Source organism: Cibotium barometz, chromosome 62 (genome assembly GCF_041138505.1).
Source record: "Cibotium barometz isolate CiBa-2024 chromosome 62, ASM4113850v1, whole genome shotgun sequence".
NCBI lineage: Eukaryota > Viridiplantae > Streptophyta > Polypodiopsida > Cyatheales > Cibotiaceae > Cibotium > Cibotium barometz.
The window spans coordinates 8469375-8490671 of NC_141107.1; the positions used below are offsets into that span (position 1 = coordinate 8469375).

The window sequence follows — 21297 nt, forward strand, 5'->3', positions numbered from 1 at the left end:
ATACAGGTTTAGGGTTTACTTATAGGGAAAGCCGAGAGGGAAAGCCTTAACCTGGGCTCTTTTCTTTGGGAAAATGAGCAAGCACAAAGCAAACCTCCTATTCTAAAATGTCGGCCGAGTCCCATTAGGAATTTTTTGGACCCAAAGAGGGCCTCTTGGATTAACTTTTGATTAGGAATGGACCAATAGGAAGAGGGCTGGGTGCACATTTTTTACTTCTTTGACCCTAGGGGGCCTAGGCTTTGGTTTGCTAATGGGGCCTAATTACTACTCTTGTCCCCCTACCTCTTGGGCCCAAACTTAGAGGTCCCCCCACCTAGAATCGCGTAGATTAAAAAACCTAAAAATAATTTTTTTAATTTTTTCCCAAAAGTGTGTTTTCCCTCTCAAACTTCCCCCCAACATACTCTAGGTCTGGAAAGCTCATTTTGAACCTCTTTCTTCCTCTTCTAAGCTCTCCATTGCTGCAGAAACTCCATACCTCTCAAGCTCTCCCTCCTTGTCAAGCTCCCTTAGTCTCAAGATCTCTCTCCCTCTTTCTTCCTTTTCTAAGCTCTCCATAGCTGCAAAAACTCCATCCCTCTCAAGATCTCCCTCCTTCTCAAGCTCCCTCTCTTAATCTCCCTCTCTCTCTCTCTCTCAAGCTCCCTCCCTCTCTATTGCTGCAAAAACTCTATTCCTCTTTGGTCTACTCTAGGTTTAGGAAGCCTTTCTCAAACGCTAACCCTCTTTTAAGCTTTCCATTGCTGCACTGAAAACCCTCAACTTTCTCTCCTCTCTACTCCTCTGTTGTAACTTGTAAAACAAGCTTTTCTTTTCCCTCCTTCTCTTTTCTTACCACCATGGCCTCTTCCAGTAATGTGAGAAGACCTAGGGAGAAGGTGGAAGAGCTTGTGCTGCATAACATAAAGAGATGAGAATGGAGTTTGGGCTTCAACAAGATTCAGGGTTGGGGCTTAGGTCTACATGTAGCCAAGCTCTAAGGGACCACATCCAGTGCATCAACTGGGGAATATGCTACATCATTGGAAGGGGCGGCTACAAGGCTTCAAGCATACTAAGAAGGAAGGACTGGTTGCCATAGTGCAACATGTGTATACCCTTGGAGACTTGTACATTCAAGGCCAACGACCAAGGTTTCCTTCAAATTGTCAGTGTAACATAAACATAGCTTTAACAACATGCTAATATTGGAATTTTTATTTCAAATTTTCTTATGTCTCTGCAGATATTTTCCCCTCTAATTATGTTGAGGAACAACCACTCCAAAGCCTCACTGGAGTTTTCTATGCTATGCATGCATCCATTGGAGAGGCAATGTTTGTACCTCAAAGCCGAAGTGATCTTGTACAGAACAATATCTTTTTTCTTTTCTCACTCATATTTTGTAGATAAAAAACCAGGTTTATTTGGCAAGCTAGAAGAGATCCCCATCCCCCCTCTTTACAATCCCGAATGGCCCAAACCTGATGCTTGGACCATCTTATGCTTAATGTTTAAGATGGTAAGTGATATCAAGATATCACTCAAGTTTTCAAAGGCATCTAGGTCAGTAGGGCTAAATTGGTCCTTTACATGTTTTTGTGCACATGTTCAATTCCATGCCAATGCACCAAACAAAAACAATGTATATTTATAAAAGGAGGTACGATCTGACCTCATTCAAGGATTACTAGGAGAGGGTTGGGAGGTTAATGAGGGGTCACATCAAGGTGATGTGTACAAGTACACTGTAGTAGATTCTACAGTGTCTTTCAGGTTCTTGAAGGCATGCTCTATTTTGTACATGCGTCTGCACTACCAAAGATGGATGCAAAAGCACGGGACATGGATCCCACTTCAAGCCTCAGAAGAAGAAATTATGCCTATTGAGGTAGCTGTGATGATGCAAAATGGATGGATTAAGCGAGTGCCCCCTCAAGACCTGCATCAACACTTTAGCATCATGGGCTTTGACAATGTGGACGAGTCAAGTTTCAAGTTGCTGAGAAGAAAGGTATATCTGATTCCTCTACATGTCTAGAATTAACCCTTACACTTTCGGGTTATTGTGCCACTTTCTATATTTTTACAGATTGGGAAGCGTAGGGAGGAGACAACCATGGTCTCAGAATCATGGCAAATGGGGGACCTTGAATTTTCAGTAGCAAGGTGCATAGCCCTACCAACACATAGTAGGCATGTGGAAGAGCTTGAAGATGAACTGGGTATATGGGAAAATAGCCTCTGTTTTGATGCACGTGAGGGGAAAGAGTTTCAGGATCAAGGCAATGACAAGCTTTCAAGTCAACAAGGAGATGGAGATCAACATGAAGTAAATGTCACAAGAGGGGCAAAAAATGAAGACATTATAACAATTTAACATTAGATGACATGCTTGTAATTTTGTAGCAGGCTCTTTTTTAACCAATCTTTATTTAATTGAAATCTTAATATTTTTGCAAACTGTAATTTTTTTATCTAGCGATCTAGTGTGAAAAGGCCAAACTTTAAATTTTAACTATAAATAGCCAAAGGTGCCTTCTTTCTCATTTTCACGCGATAGAAACCAAGCACGAACTCACACTATCTCTTTGCATTCACATGGCTACCTACTTTGACAACTTCTGTGGGGCGGGAAAGAGTGAGCTCTTTGTCATGTTCTCTCATGAAGTTGACTTTGAAAAGTCGACTTTGAAAAGTCGCTCGCCCTTGCGTCCCAACATTATGAGACGCAGATTGCATACATGGAGCAATACTTGGCTCCCCACTCTCCATCTCCTTTCCTTGTTGCCCCAATGATCGATGGGTGGTTGTTGAGCTGCTTAAGTACATTCAACAATATGCTCGCCCCTACATCCAGCGCCTTGAACGCTTCAACGACATCTGCATCCCCGCAGGAGCTTAGTGTACCTTCAATAAACAAGATGTGAAGAGGTTGGGGAAGGGCAATTTAGGAATTAGGTTTCTCTCGTGGCTCATCACTTTTTACGTTCCTCATCAGCGAGACGATGAGGATTCGGATGAGGAGGTAGAGATGCCTGCATTGCAGATGGTAGGGTATTTGAGGGGGATGACAAGGAAGTGAAGGTAGTAGGAAAGAGTGCTGGTGTGGAAGAGCAGCTTGTATCAGAGCACTTTCCAGAGGGTGCACAATCTACAACTGAACAGCCCACTGTAGTAGAAGATGCGGGGCCATCTTCCCCACACGAGGAGAGCAAGGTGCTGCCAGAGCTTGAGATCAATCTCTTGAGCACCATTGTCATGGAAGGTGAAGAATACTTATTTCTTCATGACCTTGAAAAGACAACTGGCTTGAGAATGGATGAATGCTTGGGCATTATATGCATGCGATGTGAGGTGGACCTTGATACGTCCAACCTCGGTCCTCACCTAGATAGTGCTATATTACCCCTTGGAGAATCTATCGCAGAGATAGTTGCTTTGGTCAACGAAACTGTGGTTGAGACCGCGGAGCAAGCCCTAGTTCCAGAGGAGGAATTCACAACCTTACAAGACAAGCTAGAGGCTAAAAAGGATACCCTTGCTGCTGGAGTGATGGAGGAGACCAAAGCACCAAAAAAGGATGAGGCTAAGTCCTCGATTGACCTCTCCGCCCCCACTAGCACTTTGGCAAAAGAAGACATTGAGCAAGAGATAATAATCGACCTTTTACAACCTAGAAACATTTGTAATTATGAATAGGAAAATATTTTGACTTTTCCTTTGATTACAGAGGGTGGTTGAAATTGTCGCATTTGCTGGGAGAGGCGGCCGCAGAGCAGACCAGGCCAAGGTCCATGGACATGATGCTACGTTGGCACACTATCTTGGTTGACTTATTCTGGATGGCATCGCCATTATCCACAAGGACTACACCCCTCAATCTACCTTCACTCTCTTCTTTTTGAAAGCCCTCTCTAAGGTGCTCTATGTAGCCTCTATGATGGCACAGAGCACCAAATGTATAGTTTTGATTAAAAAATCCCTTGTCTTCGATGTTTTTGGTTCTGGATTTAGGGGTAAGTTTCTTGCTCATGTAGGTATAGCCAAAAGCATAGGCATAGAGGATCCTCAAGAAATAGCCCAATCACTCCTTGAGCACACTCTCAATAACAAGAGAAGGAAGCTCAATATTGTAAGAAAGCTTTTGTAAAGATGATGTATCTTTCTTATTATTATTATGAATACAATACAATTTTTACAAACTTATTTTCATCAAGTATATCATTGTTTTTTCTGCTTTGTACCATCGGAAATGACCCTGGGAGCTTGGGGGAGTAGTGCTAGAACAGTGCGAATTTTGAGCCTGCACCGCTACCGTAGAGCCCAAATTCGCATTGTTTTGGCACAGCTTCCCTAGCCCTTGAGGAGCAATTCTGATGCATTGGATGACAAATAATGTATTTTTACACATGATTAAAGCTATTTCTATCTTGTAAATTACTGTTTCTCATAATCAATATACTCAACTTGATTATAAATGCATCAGAAATGATTCTGAGTGGCTGGGGGAGTAGTGCCAGAACAATGCGAATTTGGAGCCTGCACCGCTGCTATAGAGCCCAAATTTGCACTATTCTGGCATAGCTTCCCTAGCCCTCTAGGAGCAATTTTGTTGCATTGGATGACAAATAATATATTTTTACATATGATTAAAGGTATTTTTATCTTGTAAATTACTATTTTTTATAATCAATATACTCAACTTCATTGTAAATGCATCAGAAATGATCCTGAGTGGCTGGGGGAGCAGTGCTAGAACAATGCAAATTTTGAGCCTGCACCGCCGCTGTAGAGCCTAAATTCGCACTGTTCTGGCATAGCTTCCCCAGTCCTCCACCAGGAGCAATTCCGATGCATTGGGATGACAAACAATGTAATTTTACACATGATTAAAGCTATTTTTATCTTATAAACTATTGTTTCTCACAATTAGTGTACTTAACTTCATTATAAATGCATCAGAAATGATCCTAAGTGACTAGGGGAGCAATGCCAGAACATTGCAAATTTTGAGCCTGCATCGCCCCTATAGAGCCTAAATTCGCACTGTTCCCCAGTCCTCTAGGAACAATTCTGAGATGCATTGGATGATAAACACTATATTTTTACACATGATTAAAGGTGTTTTTATCTTGTAAACTACTGTTTCTCACAATTAGTCTGCTCAACTTCATTATAAATGCATCGAAAATGATCCTGAGTGGCTAGGGGAGAATAATAGTGTAAATTTTGAGCCTACATCGCCGTTGCAGAGGCCAAATTCGCGCCACAGCTTCCTCAGTCCTCCAGGAGCATTTCTGATGCCTTGGATGACAAACTGGCACATGATAGACACTCCATGTTAAACAAACATGATGACACCGAGACATTGTAAGAGAAACTTAAAATTTTAATTATCAGAAGGTTACAAATGAAAGCCAGATAGGCTTGTTACAAAGGGGGGTTTGAAACAAAAGAGTTGCTTCAAAAGAAAAGGTTAACATCTAAGATCTCTAGATCGTTTCTCGCTTGCCTCGAATGTGCCAAGCTAGTTGCATGTCCTTGGCAGATAAGGTAATCCTCTTTGCATGTATTGCAAGGAGGTTGGTGTCTTCAAAAAGCCCAACAAGGTAAGCCTCAGAGGGTTCTTGCAATGCTTCAAGGGCAATCCCCTGCACATGGAACTCTAGTCTATATTATTGGAGAATCTCCTTCACTGTGCGAGGGAAAGGGGCTCTTCTTATCAACAACTCAGTGTTCCTCTGATAAAACTTGATTTCTTGTAGAGCCCTATGCCCTTGGCGCATCCTTCTCCTTGGATCTCTCTGTGTTGTGTTAGTGCGTTGGCGAGGTTGGGACTTCCTTGGTTTGAAGAGCTTGACCTTTCTATGCTTGCGCGCACTTGCAGGAACCTCCTCTTGGTCTCTCTCATAGTATGAATCCTCCTCCTCTTGTTTGCTGTGGTACCTGTGTAAGTATCAAGTTCCTCTCGGGTAGGTAAGGGACGCTGTCCTGGTAGTAGGGTCTTGCCACCTATGGTGCTATGCAATGTAGGAATGTTTTCACCAACCTAGTTGAATTGCTCATCATCGGCCTCTCTGTCTTGATCTCTGGGGTGGCTACATTGTGGGGTCTTCTTCACTCGCTTGCTCCCACTAGAAGGGCCTGCATGTGTGTGCGTTGGTGTTGCTGTGGGAGGAGGGTTGGACTCTGGTGATCCCATTGGGCGTGTCGCAGAATCCAAGGGGTCACTCTCTTCCGTGGTGTCACCAGTATGTGGTCGTTGGGTGCCTTGCACTGTGTTTTGTGAAGGCATGGTAACACGTGCGGTGTTCTTGGTGCGTGCCATATTCATGTACGACTATGCTAACGTGGTGATGTGCTGGTGTCCTTACGTGGGTGTCTACGTAGATCTTGAGCTCAAGCTCTCTAAAAAAGTGAAATGAAAATGAAGTGAGAAGGAATTATTAATGGTTTTTTTAAGGGGGAAAAAAAACCTAGCTAAACTTATTTTCTTAGCCTTATTACATCTAGATTTATGCTGGTGCGTGCACAACCCAACGCCTCCCTTGTCTCCTCATTTGTGCACGCTAAGCACCATGCCTATGGGGAGCATTGGTCTGCAACCATTCAAGCCGAGCATGATTTTTTGCAGCCTTGCGTGCCTCTTGCGCAAGCTTAAATTGTTGGGCCCGCTCCCTAACTAATACCCTTCCAAAGGTTGTGCGATAAAACCAATTGAATATCTCTTGTAGATAGTTTGTACGTGTTCCTCCTGCAGAAGCTCCACCTCCATGTGTTGTATTTTTGAAATAAACCCCTCTTGCTTTATAATGTGATTTCTCCATCCCTTGGGTACTCCACATGTCGAACGATCCATACTTGTTCATGAAATACGCATCATGCGCATAAACTATGTGCTGTACACATGACAATAGAATTTAATTAGAAAAAGTCAAGGTTAAACACCAGTTCATTTTTTGACTGTACAACTTACCATATAGTGTGTTACTTTACTCTCTCCCAAGCACCTAGCACACTTTTGGTGAATTCTATGATATGTTGTTGGAATGATGCTCGTTCTTGGGCAGTTGTGCTACTTTGATCTTGTTATCTTGATTTTCTTTCTGCTCAAACCTGTGTCTAATGTTAGTGTGCCCTCAACGTGATAAAACTATCCTATAGCTCACTGCTTATTATCATTATTGATACACTTGACATTGTGAATCACCTTGAGTGTAGGAAATAAAGTGCCAGTGATTCCTTGTCTTAGAAATGCATCTTTTACAACCTGACGGATTGCTTGGTACCCTTTCATGCTGATTCTAGCTGCATCACAAGCATGTTGAATTAATGAAGAATCCATGGAGGTGGTAATCTCGCTCTCACCACATTGCTGACAACAGCTTGGCGTATTTTAGGATGATGAGGGTCAGTAATAATTGAGAGAATATCCTTGGTATTCAGAATGGCTTTGACCAAATCCTTCCATCCCTTTTCATTAGAACCACACACCTCTTGCAGAAAATTCCTGGCAGAACACAAATCATGACTACTTTGTTTAAATCACTAAGTGCATGATGAAAGTTTATGTTACTTACTTTGTTGTACAAATCCTTTTCTTCCGTGCTCCACCTTTAAACGCAAGAGATTCTATACCAGCCAATGTCTTTTTGCGTTCACAGCACCATTTAGCATTGCTTTGAGTCGTTTGTTTTGATAAGTTCCTCTAGCCTTTGAATCTTTGCATCCTTCTCCACATTCTCTACTACGAGGATCTCTTTCATTTTATCCGATGATGTTTTAAGTCCTTCTTGACATTGTAAAAGGCTCAATTGTGATTCTTGCAATTGAGATTGGAGAATATGGGTTTGCCAAGCTCCACTTGTAGTCAATCTTCTGCAGTATCCTAACAAGCCAAGCTCTCCTTCACCAACAAATTGCATAAAAGATGATAAATTGCAGAAAGGAGGGTTTGCTCTTAATGGAGGGTCAACTGGATAGAGATGCCCATCAACCCAAAGATCTACATTTTTCTCCTTAGCTATCCTACGAGCTTGGACAGATTGTGCATCAGTAGGATGGGTTTTTTTAGAGCTGCCATACTCTTCAGGAGTACGAATGTGTAAATCAACCTTCTGTTTTCTAGCTTCACAAGGGGCTACACACACAGCTTGCAAAGGCTCCATATCTAAGCAGAGGAAGAAGCTAAAGCAGAGAGATCCTCAGAGGGAAAGAGAGAGAGAGAGAGAGAGAGAGAGAGAGAGAGAGAGAGAGAGACTGTTCAAACTTTGCTGTTTGTTGTTGCAGGTTTAACACAAATCCATTTTTCTAAGTAGAAAGTGATATTTTTGATATACAAATATACTAACATGGAGTTTTTCATCAATAAATTATATTTATGATAAAAATTAAAAAATAATAATTTTTGGGGTCCCCACAAATTCGGGATCTCATGGATGTAGTGGTTCCTGACAGCTAGTTATGTTTATGGGGTTGCGGGGACCTGACAGTTAGTTATGGATGTACAGGCTCCTGACAGGCTTCTAACGTGACCCTTGAATTACAAGCTTTTTGGAGGAAAAAAATTAATTTTATTATATATATTGGTTGGGTGGTTTTCCACCTCAAAATATAAAAAAATAAAAAATAAAAAAAATTTACTTTTTGGGACCCACCTAAATACGAGAATGTTTTGTTGATGTGTGGAAGGGAGATATGGTGGGAGTTAATGAGAAAGGAGATTTCGAACTGACAAGAAAGATTCAATTTGTAGAGAGCGAAGATAAAAAATTGAAAAAGGAAGAGCGAAAGTAAGAGAGAGAGTATGAGAATATTCCCTTTAAAAAGTGAAATTTGGGGTGTATGGCTGATGTGGCAAGGTAAAAAATAGGGGTCATCATAGCCTTTGTCCCTCTTAAGCCTAGCTTTTTAAGCTCTAATCCCTAATAATTAGGAATCCTTAGGAGGCTCTTTTTAGAGCTTTTTAAGCTCTAATCCCTAATAATTAGGAATCCTTAGGAGGCTCTTTTTAGGTCCAAAAATTTCCTAATGCAAAGAAACTTGATGTTGCACCAATGCTAGAATACTAGCATGTGCTTGATGAATATCATTAGATAGCACCTCACGAGTTCCCAAAAGCTCTTGGTAAAACTAAACACACAAATCAATGATGCTTTGAGGCTTTGAAATAATCTCTCCCAACCCTATCCACCAAGGTGTAATAGGCAGTGGATGTGGCAGAGGCCGTGGAGGAGCAGTCTTGCTAGGACCGCCTGTATTATAAGTGAAGAACCAACCTTGGAAATGGTTGAAGAAGAGCGCGCCACCATCCATGCGGCAGTAGAACACCAAGGTCCGAATAAATAATTTGGTGTAATCCAAACCCCAGCCACTCATCTCATGACGGTAAGCCATCTAGCTTTTGATTGATTGTGGCAGTACCCATTCATTTCTTTCTCCTAGGTGTTTTGCAAAAAATTAAACTTGGGTCAAAAAACAGCTAGAAGAATGACTGTAGAGTTAGCCAGTGGGAAAGAAGTAGTATCTCGCCACTCTGTAGGAAACCTTGATTTTGAGCTGGGTAATGAGCAACTTCATGGCCACTTTAGAGTCTTGCCATTAGGAATTTAATGGAATCCTTGGGATGGATTGGTTAACTGCAAACAAAGCTAGTATTCACTGTAACCAGGGGAGTAGCACTTTTGAAAATAAGCATGGCTAAGTAATATCCGTTCGGGGGGGATAAATGAAAAACCTAAATCTAGGGTAGTCAAGGCAAAACATCCTCTCAACAAGGGAGCACGTAAGGGTCAGCAAGTTTTCTTAGTCAAGCTTAACAAAGCCCAGTAAGGAGACATAACCCTCTTGGCTCCAAGAATTCTTGACAGCTTCCCTGACGAGCTTACAGGGCTACCGCCTCCTCGAGAAGTCGATCATGAAATCGAGGTGATCCCTGGAGCTCAACCCGTCTCAAAAATGCCCTATAAAATGTCCCTTCCTGAAGCCATTGAACTTAAAGAGCAACTTTCCCAACTCATTGAGCAAGGATTCGTACACCCCATTAGCTCTCCTTGGGGGGGCACTTGTTCTTTTCCAAAAAAAAGGACGGAGCTCTCCGCCTTTGCATAGGATTATCGAGGGCTAAATCAAGTCAGTGTTAAGAATAAGTATCCTATCCCTCGCATCGATGAACTTCTTGAAAGGCTTCATGGGGCTAAAGTCTTCTCAAATATAGATTTGAGGTTTGGTTACTATCAGATCATAGTCAAGAAAGCAGATATACCCAAGACAGCCTTCAATACTCGTTATGGCCACTATGAGTTTACTGTAATGACATTTGGGTTAACCAATGCTCTCGCAACCTTCAATTGCCTAATGCAAGATATATTCTGTCCTTACTTGGATGAATTTGTGCTTGTTTTTTTTAATGACATCTTAATCTACTGCAAATCAATGGAAGAGCGTGAGGAGCATGTGCGTAGAGTTAATTACTGCGCAGACACAAAGTCTATGCCAAGAAGAGAAAATGTACTTTCTTTACTCATCAAATTGAGTGTCTTGGGTTCATCGTCTCCAAAGATGGCATCTCAGTAGACCCCGCCAAGGTCAAAGATTTCTGGAGTGGCCACCCCCTAAATCAGTTCGTGAAGTTCGTGGGTTTTTGGGAATCACGCGATGGTATAGGATTTTTATCAAAGATTATTCCTTGGTAGCTACACCTTTGACGGATCTTCTTAAGAAGGATTGCAAAATAGTGTGGGTCTGCAAATCCATCAAAACAGCTTTGATCAGCTCAAGGTCATTATTACTTCTGCCCCAGTCTTGAAACTTCCTGATTTCACCAAGGAATTTGAAGTGGTTATCGATGCCAGTAGTCTAGCACTTGGTGGTGTCTTAGGCCAAGAAGGAAGACCAGTCGCTTATACTTTCCGTAAGCTGAAGCAATATGAAGCAAGTTATGCCACCCATGATTTGGAGCTCTTAGCAGTTGTTCATTGCCTCAAATTACGGAGACATTATCTTTTGGGGGGCAAATTCCAGCTTGTAACTGACCACAAAAGTCTAAAGTGGATCTTCACCCAGCCTAACCTCAACATGCGACAAAGGAGATGGATTGAAATTCTACAAGAATATGGCTTCGACATCAAATTCCGCCCTGGGAAAGATAATGTGGTAGCAAATGCACTTAGCCATAAATCTTTCTTAAGTGCAATTTCAACAAGTATTCCCATAATACTGGTCAAGGTGGAAGCAGTCTCATCTCATGATCCAGATTATCAAAGGATGATGAAGTTAGTAGAGGAAGGGGGAAATTCAGAGAAAGACAAGAATCTAATCAAGGGATACTCCACTCATGCAGGAAGCCTCTACTTCAATCACAGGCTATGTATCCCTAAGGATCCTGCTTTAAAGAAACTAATCCTCCATGAAGCTCATGATAGTCCTGCTGTGCAGGACACCCAGGCTATGCAAAAACATTAAATGCTTTAAAGAAACTAATCCTCCATGAAGCTCATGATAGTCCTGCTGTGCAGGACACCCAGGCTATGCAAAAACATTAAATGTCGTAAGAAGGAGCTTTCAGTGGTGGGCAGGCTTGAAAAATGATGTCCTTCGATACTTGAAGTAATGTCTCTCATGCCAAAGGATCAAAGCTGAAAGGGTCAAGACGCCTGGAAACCTTCAACCCTTGGATATTCCCCAAATGAAGTGGGAGTGCATTAGTATGGATTTTGTCACAAGTCTCCCCACTGTACAAGGAGGATATGACTCCATTCAGGTAGTAGTGGACTTACTTACCAAATTAGCTCACCTTATACCAGCAAAGAAGACCTTCAAAGCTTCTGATGTTGCTCGAATATTCATCAAGGAAGTCTTCAAACTTCATGGTCTCCCAAAAAGGATAGTAAGTGACCAAGCTTCTGACTTCACTTCAAAGTTCTGGCAATCCTTATTTCAAGCCTTGGGCACTCAACTTTGCTTTAGCACAGCTTATCATCCAGAGAGACCGATGGCCAGACTGAGAGAGTCAACCAGGTAATTGAAGACATTCTCAGAGCATATTGTGGATGGGAACCAAGAAGATGGATTCAATACCTTCCTCTGGTAGAATTTGCCTACAATGCATCTTATCATCAGAGCATAGGAATGCCACCATTCAAAGCACTCTATGGGCAAGAATGCTTATCTCCTCTAAATTTGTCTGATCCAACCATAAGAGTTGAGGCATCCAGGAAAATGCTCGAAGAGACTGAGGAACAAACCAAGGCAATCCAAAAGGATATTAAAGCTGCTCAAAATCAACAAAAGCATTATGCTGACACCAAGAGGTCTGAAAGGATCTTCAAGGAAAAGGAGACAAAGTTCTTTTATGAGTGCGACCCAAACGAAGTTCTCTATCACTTGGGCCTTGTCCAAGAAGAAGGAGGCTCTAGACAAGGAGAGAGATATTAGGCGTAGGATTGCTGCTCTTCAGAGGGAACATGAAAAGCATCCACATGCGTCGTGGATTACAGACCTCTTGACCACAGTTAGAGCAGAGCTGCAGTTGGCTACGGACAGGAGGGCTGAGTTTGCGTTTCATGCGAACGAGGCTTTTTGTACTTAGATGGGTGGCAGATGCAACAAAGAGTTTTTCTCAGCACACAGGCCTTCCCATAGCAGGGATTATGTGAGATACTTTAGTTAATCATTATTTTTATCTCTTATTATGATCCACCCTAGGTAGCACATCTTTCAACTCTCACAAGCTCTTGGGATTTCTTCTGGGGTTTCCCTGGCTTGGGCGAGACGGACCCTGATTAGACCGGTATGAAGGGGTTGGTCTCTGAACTCGGGCTCCTTGACTTCCCTGTCCCCTTGACATGGCAGGAGTCGGGCAGTCTTTCAGTTGTTGGTAACCGAAACCTTGGCATCCAAAACATCGATTTTCACTTCTGAGCTCATCCCTCTGATTTCTTGAAAGAGGTGGGGCTCCTGAGAAAGTATTATGGGGGAAGGGTCTTCCTTCACTTTGGAATCTTCCTGCATCCTGATTCTAATTCGGGCCTTGCTGCCTCTTAGGGGGAGGAAAGTTTGAAGTACTTCCCTGGGCTTGGAATCTTTTAAAGTTAGAGGGTGCAGGCTTTGGCGGGACCTTTACTACAAAGGCTTTGGCCAAATCCTTTGCCATTCTTACTGCTTCAGCCATGGACACTAGCTTGGCATTTTTGACCAGTGTGTCCAAGGGTTCGTTCATTCCCCAAATGAACCTGGCCATGAGTTGTTCTTCATCTAGAGGTGGTGAATATTGAGTAGAAGAGCAAAGGCCTGGTGATATTCCTCGATGGTTTTGCTCTCCTGCTTTAGCTCTAAGAATCCATTCATTTTGATTTCCAAAAATCCAGGGGAACAAAATCTCTTTCTTAGATAGGTTTTTAGGTCGTTCCAGGACTGAGTATTTCTATCTAGACGGTTAGTGTCACAGTGGTTCCTCCAATGCTACCCTGGCTATTTCCACTATTTTTAGCCGGGCAAGAGCCATCTTGCTCTGCTCATTGTAGCCTGTGACGTCAAAATATTCTTCCATGGCTTCCACCCATTTCTCCACAGCCTCGCCCAGGTTCTCCCCTTCTCCTTTGAAGGGTCCTGTGGGGCTGAGTCCTATGAAGAGCCTTGCGAACATTAGGGTCAAGCTCGTCGTCCTCAGATAGAGGGTCTGGCTGACGGTCACGATTTCCTCGTCTCATGATTCTGCCAAAAATTTATATATTATTAAATTTTTATTTTGATATCATCCACGAGATCCTAAGACTTAAGAGATTCGGAAAACAATTTCTTAAACAAGAAAATGATCTTATTAGAGATCTATGATATATGTCCGATAACAAATTTTTCTTTATCAGATCGTCCGTAAACAATCACTTATACAACATAAATTTTTTCTTCAGAAAATATTTTTATATTTATATAAAAGTTGCAATATGTACATAGAGCAGCTCGGCTCCAGAATCACTGCCTCTCAGACGTAATCGTATAAAGAAGCGAAACTGTGAAGAAGACATATCATGGTACACACGATTCATTACACTAAGAGGTGCTGTAATTCTATTTCTCAGGATAAAGTGGCTAAGAAGTCTAAAAAATTATGATGAAAATCACACTTTTAATATAAAAATAATATCCTTTATGCACATGTTTATGCATAAAAATCATTTATGATAAAAGTAACACTTTTATAATAAAAATATTCTTTTATGCATACTTTTATGCTTAGAAATAAATAATGATAAAAGTAATAATTTTATAATAAAAATTTATTCTTTTATGCATACTTTCATGCATAGAAATCAATAATGATAAAAGTAATACTTTTATAATTTAAAACAAATATTCTTTTATGCATACTTTTATGCATAGAAATCAATATGATGAAAGTAACTCTTTTGTAAAAAAAAAATATACTTTTATGCATTATTTTATACATAAAAATCCATAATGAAGAAAGTAACACTTTCATAATAAAAAAAATTATCAATAAGTATCTTTCATAGAATTTAATTCTATTGAAAATCATTCTTTTATAAAAATTAATCAATATGCATCTTTCTATACATGAATGAAAATGACACTTTAGAATGCTCTAACGATGGGGATTACTCTTTTTGATTAATAAAAGATAAAATTTATTTCACAAATTTTTTAAAAATTTTGCCATAACCTCCTTTGTATGGCTGACCATTTTTTAAATTTTAACTCACTAAAATTAATTAGAAGTTCACCAAGAGTATTTAAATCATTCTAGTGTAAACATTTTTTACTTATTTAAGAGAACATTATGAAAAACTTGATTTCATCCAATAATCAATCATCTTGGATAAAGAATGGTTGGATTTATTAAAGAAGAGAGGGGAATGCCTTTTTTCAATGAGGCATAACATCCATTCAATTTAGAGGAGACAAAAATCATAAAAAACCATAAAAGAAATAGAAAAGAGAAGAATCTTGAACTTACATGGATAATTCGAGAGCTTTCCTTTGGCTTGATGGTTTGAGGGTTCTACTCTTGTTTGAAACAAGAGTGGCCACCAATCTTTTAGAAGAGGGAAGGTCAAAAACTAATGAATTATGAGTAAAATTCATAGTTTTTGGCACTTGGGAGAGGCAGGGTAACAGTGCAAAATACTATTGAGTTTCAACAAAGGAAAAGGCTTCTATTTATAGAAAAAAGTGAGCTTCTAACCAAGCCAACTGATTCTAGAATTTTCCAGATCAGTTTGGTCAATTTTTGACCATTTTTGGGTTAGTTTAGTCCACTTTTTGGATCTAGTTGAAACAGGAGAGAGGAGAGATAAAAATATCTCATTATTTGGGAGTTAAAAACTCATTCAAGCATGTGAAATAGGCGCCTCCATCATGAGGAAAATTCTCCCATACTGAGGTGTCAAAAGTACATCATTTTACCTAAATATCTCTCTTTTTTAACTATTAACCTTGTCCTTAGTCAACTCTTCATCTTATGTGAGTATTTACTCATTTTTGGGAGATTTTCCTTTTATTCTTCTATTTATCTCCTCCCTACATTTGGATGAATTTTATTGGTCCATAGGAACCTTTATTTAAAATTTCGAAAAAAATCTTGATCCCCAGGATAATGCCTCTTGAACAGATTATACTTAATTTCTAATGCACCTTCTGAAAATCTTTTTGAACTTCTGTTTCAGGGGAACTTATTTTAAAAAGATGAGATATTTTTCTATCCAAAAATATTTAAAAACTGAATTATCACTCTCTAGAAGATTTTCTCTCTCTAGGCCAAAACTGGTAGAAACAAGATCTTTTATATTTCTGAAGAGGGATTTGATTACAGGGAAAGATGCTGGACATCTTGAGAGCCTGGGGAGGAATCTTACAGAATAAGAGATTTTACCTTCTTATTGCAAACAGAGCTGAATGAGCAAGCATCAAAAACAAGGAAAAGAGAGAGAAAAGAAGTATACATAGAGCTTGCATGAAAGGAGAAAAAGAGAGTTCACCTTCTTGATGCAGAAACCTAATCCTACAAAACAAGCACACACAATAAAGTTAATTAACAAAACCAATAGAAAACTGTGAAGACAAGTGAGAAGAAGAAGAAAAACAAGCGCACATGATTCAAGACCTATGTATCTACATAGAGATTGAAACAAATGTGAGAAAATAAACTCTTACCTTCACCATAAAACTTATGCTTTAATTGGAGATGAAAGCACATAAATGAAGTAGAGCATGAGTTTCATGCTTCAGGTGCTTGTGGCATGGGAGATAAAGGGATGAGAGGAAACCAGCTTAGCACAAGTTTTGGGAGAGAAGATGGGCAAAGAAAGGACGTGTGCCACGTGGGCGAATTACTTTGTAGCATACGGCTATAGTTGTGTGCGGCAATAAGCCACATACAGGGAAAAAAATCATTTTTTTGAAACAAAATAGCAAATTTTCTATTCAATCATGAACTTTTTGTTACAATCTACCAATGGCTCTAGAAATTCTACTCCTCATGTTTGTATCACTGATAACAACCCCATCTTCCATTAATTTAGTTTTCAAAATTACCCAAGGTAACTCTGAAGAGAATGTTCTTTGACCTTGAAACACTAATGTATTCCTTGTTAACCATATCATAGCATCCAAAATTTGAGATGTGTAATGATCCACTGATGTTCCTGAGCTGCATACTGAAAAGTGCCAAAGGTAAGGTGGTAGCATGATGTATGAACCCCAAGGTTATCACATGAAGTATCCTCCTAAGCTGATGCCACCACTCTTTGACTATGTTACAATACCAGACAACATTCCTGACAGATTCCAATGCCTTGTTACATCTTGAGCATTGACCTAGTGAAGACCCTTTTTTTAGGCTTAGATGCTTAGGGTAATGAGCCAACCAGGACCCTCCAAAGAAATACATGAGCCTTAAAGTTCAAATCCCACTTCCACACCTCCTCAAACCTCCTGTCCCACCAAGAGTATGATTTTTGAAAGTTCCAAAACTGATTAAATTTCTCTCATATAAGAGCTCTGAATCTGAGCAACAGATAGAAGTATTTGGTTTTAGCAGCCCACCAATTAATATTAGTGTGTGGGATAGCCCAATCTCTTAATCTTTCTCGTAGGTTCATTGTCATTGGCACCTTTAATTTGTACACCATGGTACAAAGCAAGTGCCAAGCTATTTTGTAAGGCAATTCAAGGTAATATCTCTTTTTGGCGCGCAGAAAAAGAAACAAAGATGCGCTTAGAGTCCAGGACTTGGTCATGCATATTCACTCCTTCTCATGCATATATCTACTTGAAGAGACAAGAACCCTAGCAGACACAGCAGGCAAAGAGTTACCAGTGTATCTAAATCTTCCTCAAGCAGCACAGTAGGCTTTCCAAGATGTATTAAGAAATAAGCAGTTCTTCCTTGAACCATAGGAGGTGCATGAGAAAACATCTTATCCCAGCCAGACATTTCCCATAGCCCATGAAAGTACACTCTTCCATGTGCACCAATTCCCATAAGCTAAACACCAATTTTCCACATAAGCTTTTTGTCAAACAAATGCTTAATGAAGGTGGCTCTTCTAGCCCCATCAAGTGTGAAATCCATATGCAAGATGCCAAGACGACCCCAATTTTTAGGCTGAGTGATAAGCCCCCATGCCACCAATAGTCTAAGGGTTTCCTACCCTGCACGTGCCAAAGAAACCTGGACAGGAGCGTATTCACTTTTAGTACATGACAAGCTTTCCAATCCAATCGAAATCGAGGGAAGTAGTAGAATGGCCTGCACAATTCTTAGTCGCAAATGTAGTGGCCACTCATCCTGCCTTTCAGTACGTAATTGTAGCTTTGACTTTACTCTGAGAGGACCCAATCTATGAGCATCCCAATGGACACATTAACCCAAGTATTTGACAACATGACCAGTACGCAACCTCCTGCCATCGCGAATAAGAGAATGAAAGTCAGACGTAGACAAATCTATTAAGCACAGATTTATCTATGTTCAGCTTTAGCCCAACACCTTCCAAAATACATATTCAGAATAGAAATACATTTTGCTATATATTCACATTACAAGCCTTAAGAAACATGAGAGTATCATCTGCAAAGACAAGGCCTAGAATATATGCTTATTGGGGACTTGCAGTCCTATCAGCTGACCTGACTAGGCATAGGATTAAAGGATGAGTGGCCAAGGCAAAGAGGAGGGGACTCAGTGGGCACTGGGCAGCCCTGCCTAACAGACATGGCAATAACTGTGTCCTCAAAAAGTCTACCATTGATGTTAATGATAGACGTGGCATTAGAGGCCAATACATATATATATATATATATATATATATATGATATTAGCCATTTTGGCTCCAAACCCCAATTTTTTCCATCGCAACATGAAAAGGGGCATCCAGCCTAGTAGATGTGTGCCGCCCACCATCAATACATTTATCCACAAACTGAAGCAAGGTGTCAACTGTTGATGCATGCATCTATGAGTCTATAGGCTTTTGACTCATTGTTTGACCATTATACTTTAACATTCCTTTGCAATATCTGAGCCACCAGTGATAGTTAAGCCATTTGCAGCAACCAATTTAACAATAGTATCTCTATTTCTCTCTTGTGAGAGATTTTGGAAGCAGCCCTGGAAGTGCATGGTGTATCTTTTAGCTCAAGCCTCCTTGATAGCAATCTGGTTTTTGTTGTAGCCTGCTTGTCTATGTAAGTCAACAGTTGTCTAGCATTACCAAGGCTCCTCGAGATGACCAATTTTTGCTGTGTAGCATCTATAGCATGGCTTCTTTATTTTACCAAAAATTTACTACATAAAGGCTAATTGATGACTGCATGTAAATAACAAAGAGGCCCCATTGTTCAACAAATGTGCAGCATAAATTCTGTCCAGCTTGGACCAACATCTGTGATGGGAGAGAGAATGGTAGGTAAAGCCTAATTTGTCAAGGGTGGCTAGTGGCCCAAAAATTTATGAGAGAAAGGTTGTCAGAAGCACGAGGTCTTTTCAAATAGATAACAATTCTGCCAATACCAATATCAATCTCTAGGGTTTCTTTTTTTTAAAAATCCCTTTTGCATGTAGTCGCAGCTCTCGCACTACGTTGTGTGGCTACATCGTGCAACTATACCATGATTCTCTTGTAGTGAACCTAATTGTGAGATAAGCACAAAGCATGAGATGAATACCCATGAGGTGTATATGCGTGATATATTGCAAGGAACCGATAGTATGTGGTAACACAAACAATTATATGTTGATATAGATTATGTCGGGGCTAATACACTTATTGTGGTTACATTCAGGCTTGCTTGCATTTAGTCATTATAAATACTTTTTTTAAAGGAGGGCTAATATGTGCCAGGCCCTCTTAGACAAGGGCTACCTCCTTGTTGAAAATCCAGCTAAAGGTTCCTGTAAAGGATTGTTTCTTCCTTCTTAATTCGGCACGCTCGTTGAGCCTCCGCACATGATTGGGCAAGCCGCACACAAAACCCTGAGCCTTCTGCCCCCCACTAGAGAGCCCAGATATATTCTCCACATTCCATTGTCTCAACAAGTGCTCCAAAATGTCTGCATAGTCTGTTGCCGTGTACACACCAACCCTTTCTGTAAGCATACCTACATCTCTGAAGAGGTTTTTGTTCTGTCCATCATACATGAGTTGGGCAGGCATGGTGATCTTCTTCCTCATCATTTTCTCCAAGCAGAGCATAGTGGTATCAGGATCGATCTCGAAAAGTTTCCCAACAATTTTGGTGTATGCGTCCTCATGCCTCTTCTCATCAGAGGCTATGGTTCCACAAATCTGTGCTAATTTTAAGTCCCCAAACTTCTTTGCCTGCCGTGCAATATTCCCATGAGACATGAAAGTGGCCCTTTCTTGAAAGGATGTGTATATGTATGCAATATAAGGGTTGTTCTCAAACTGAGTGTCCTGCAGATTAAACAACAGTGAAGAGAGGCTCAATTACGAGAGAGAGCGAGAAAGAGATCGGGTGTTGCTGAAACAAGACTAGTGCTGCTGATGAAGGATATATATACTAACCATTCCTGCACGGATCAAGTGCTGTGTGGTCTTCTCAATCATCCTCACATCAACTTTGCCAGTGAGGTAGAGATACTTGTTCAGTAGGTCTCCATGCCTGTTCTCCTCTGCAGACCAGGCACGAACCCACCTCGCCCCATCCAAATTGTTGAGCGTCGCGTGATATGTGGGGAGGGCCTCCTCAGTGAGCATGGCTGCCACAACACACACCAGATAATCATCTGGCAACTCCGCAGCACGTTCTCGGAGCTCCTGCACCTACTGCAGAAAGCTCTCTGATGTGGGCTCCGGCAAGAAATCCTGTGGCTGCCAGCACTTCTCCACAGGCTTGAGATAGGGCAGAATGCTTCTTTCTGCCCAGCCCTGCAAGGAGTTGAAGATCTCCACCTTCTCCGGAGGCATGGAGTGGGTGGCTTGACGACGCGGTCGATAGTGGGGCACCACTTCCTGCACCACCTTCTCTTGCACGGCATCTCCTGATCTGCGTGTCAAAGAATATTGTATATAAATTAGTACAAAAGCTACGTATACGGCATGTAATTAATTTATCCAATCCATAGCAAGCAGCAGGCGGCTATATAGCTATGGTGCATTGCACCTGCAATTCAGTACGGCCGCTTGCAAATATAGGGTTCCTCAAACAGCAGCTATTGCTTACTTGGGCGGCAGCAGGGTTGCAGTCATCATCATCACAGTGCGATTTGCGCGCACGCCTTTCCATTTGATCAGCGCCTGCAAGAAGCTGCCTCTCAAAGAAGAAACGCCAAGCACCGTACTACTACTGGGCTGGCAGCCATGAGAGCTGCCTGCAAGACCTGAAGACGCTGTTGTTGTTGCAGCTGAGAACATGATGAAAGCCATGGCGTCTATAAATTCAGCAACACACAACTAGAGAGGAACCCACTGGCGAATGACGACCGATTCTATAGAGAGAGTCGCTGTGCGCCTGATCGATCGTATTGATTGCCGTTTTAAAAGCCGATCAACCTACGTACCCAACCAACCTCACAAAGCTGAACTGTTTCCCTGAAAATCGAAGGAAAAAGCCACCACCAAGGACAAGATTAGTTATTATAATTAAGCGATTGGTTGGGGACAATGTTTTCTTAATATATGTCTTATACGGTGGTGCATTCTTATAATAATTAAGCGATTGGTTGGGACAATGTGCTTTCTTCTAGTGCAATGTGCTTTTGGAAATTCAAAATCCCATCATCAACAACTAGTAAACAAAGTAAGTAAAGGCTGTTTGTGTCTCTAAACTCTT

The 21297-nt window shown here is 41.0% G+C and overlaps 1 pseudogene; it reads right to left on the reverse strand.

Annotated features, from left to right (window-relative positions):
• Nucleotides 1–19352: 19352 nt before the first annotated feature.
• On the reverse strand, nt 19353–20487 carry LOC147604108 (stearoyl-[acyl-carrier-protein] 9-desaturase, chloroplastic-like; annotated as a pseudogene).
• Between the last annotated feature and the right edge of the window lie 810 nt (nt 20488–21297).